Source organism: Megascapheus bottae, chromosome X, assembly GCF_031878675.1.
Source record: "Megascapheus bottae isolate mThoBot1 chromosome X, mThoBot2.hap1, whole genome shotgun sequence".
Classification (NCBI taxonomy): domain Eukaryota; kingdom Metazoa; phylum Chordata; class Mammalia; order Rodentia; family Geomyidae; genus Megascapheus; species Megascapheus bottae.
In genome coordinates this window covers 11,914,562-11,916,878 of record NC_143547.1, presented here as the reverse complement: position 1 = coordinate 11,916,878, position 2,317 = coordinate 11,914,562, and the positions used below count along the sequence as shown (strand labels likewise).

At 35.3% G+C, this 2,317-nt stretch overlaps 1 pseudogene; it reads left to right on the top strand.

The window, feature by feature from the left end:
- The first annotated feature begins 1,929 nt into the window (after positions 1-1,929).
- LOC150040484 (small nucleolar RNA U3) lies at positions 1,930-2,017 on the top strand (annotated as a pseudogene).
- Positions 2,018-2,317: the final 300 nt, after the last annotated feature.

The following is a 2,317-nucleotide window of genomic DNA, read 5'->3' as shown; positions in this document are numbered from 1 at the left end:
AGCTCAAGGACAGTACCCTGGCCCTGAGTTCAAGTCTCAGGACCACCACCAAAATAATTAACTTCAACTTTTTTTTTGCCAGTCCTGGGCTTGAGCTCAGGGCCTGAGCACTGTCCTTGGACTTTCTCAAGGCTAAAGCTCTACCACTTGAGCCTCAGCACCACTTCCAGGTTTTTTTTTCTATGTATGTGGAATCAAACCCAGGTTTTCATGCTAGGCAAGCACTCTACCACTAGGCCAAACTCTTGGCCCTTAACCTTAAATTAAAAAAAAAAACTCATTCCCACTGACTATACTATTAAAACCAAAATCTTGAGTTTGACTTAATACTTTAGATGATAACTGGCAACAGACTCTAGGCCTATATGACAGAAAGCAATAGAAAATGATGGTGCTGTGGTAAATGCTAGGGCTCAAGGCTATACCATAGGAGTAGGCGCCTCTCAGTTCTGTCTGCTTTGTTGCAAGTGGAACAGGACAGTATCACCAAAGCTGCTAACTGCTTGAGAGAAGGCAGAAAGTTGTATTTTAAAAACTTGTAAAAAATTCCAGCTAAAATATTGTAAACCTCAATAGTCTGAAAAACAATGAAAAACAAATCTAGCTGACAGTCCAACATTTTCTCTAGCATATATAACCATGTCCATTTATATTCTATAACTTTGATAAGTTGGGGCAGGAGTTGGGCTGAAGTCATCATGGTTATTGATTATAAAAGCAAATTTTTGATACTAGCAAAAATATCAATGAATTAGCAAGTGTTTAAAATTGATTCAAGAAATTTCTTGGTAGGTATCAATATACAAGGCAATTATGTATTAGCCAAGATAAAAACTTTATTAAATTAAAACATATATTGCATTGCTATTGTTATCTTATCAGAACATTATTATTATTATTATTTATTGTACTTTTAAAAATTTTACTAATTCAGGGCCAGGAGTTTGGCCTAGTGATAGAGTGCTTGCCTAGCATGGGTTTGATTCCTTGGTACCACATACATAGAAAAAAAACTTAAGTGGTAGAACACTAGCCTTGACAGTGCTCAGGCCCTGAGTTCAAACCCCAGAACTGGCAAAAAAAATAAATAAATAATTGTAGTAATTCAGGTCTTTCACTAATTTATAGATATTCCTTGAAATTACATCAGAATAAATACGTTTAGCTATGATTTTTACTACTTTCCATTTAGTCTTACAATATTTAAGATATAAAAGGGTTTCTGGTGGCTTTGTTTTATGTCTAAAGACTAAACAATTTTGAATGACTTTCCTAAAACATATCCCTATTTGCAATCACTAGTGCTTGGACATAAAAGATATGACTATGCCTTCTTGTATGACACAAACCAGTTTCGTGGAAATTCCAGAAATTTATTTTCTTTTTTATATATTTTTATTTCAATGTATAGAGGGGTTACAGTTATATTTGTCAGATAGAGGGTGCATTACTTCTCACACATTGATATCCCCTCTTAGGTTTTTGTCCCCATTTCCCTTCCCCCACCCCCTCCTCTCATTTTTCCCCTCGTATTTCAAATAAACGGGTATATATATATATATGTATGTATTTCAAATAAACAGGTATATAATATACCAGGTAACAAAGTGGGATACTATAACAATATGAGATTAAACAATGGGAAACACAAGAGAAGAGAAAAAAACATAATACCTAAAGAATAACAGTCACATATAATTAAGTTCTTGTTTCCATGACCATTAGAGGTTCATTAATTGGCCTAATCCTTTATAAGGCTTTCTGTGTCTAGGGTTTAAGTTATTGTAATCCCATGCTAGGAGAGTTTTAGATGTGTACTAATTATTACAGATGAGGGAAACCATTGAGCCTATGTTCCTTTGGGTCTGGCTTACTTCACTTAATATGATTTTTTCCAAGTCTCTCCATTTCCTTACAAACGGTGTGATAAAGACTATACTTTCAGGGATCATTTCTATAGTATGTTACAAATAGTGTGATATTCGTTCTTTCTGATGGCAACATAGAATTCCATTGTTTATAAATACCACATCTTGTTGATCCACTCATCAAGTGAGGGGCATCTGGGTTGGTTCCATATCATAGCTATGAGAAATTTATTTTCCAGAATATTTGCAGAGGACCGGCACTGGCAACTCATGACTGTAATTCTAGCTACTCAAGAGGCTAGTTCTGAGGAATGTAGTTCAAAGCCGGGCCGGGGAGTTCATGAGATTCTTATCTTTAATCAACCACCAAAAATCCAGAAGTGAAAATGTTGCTTAAGTTGTAGAGTGCTAACTGAGAAGAAAAAAAAAATCCCAAGTCTGGCGCACGC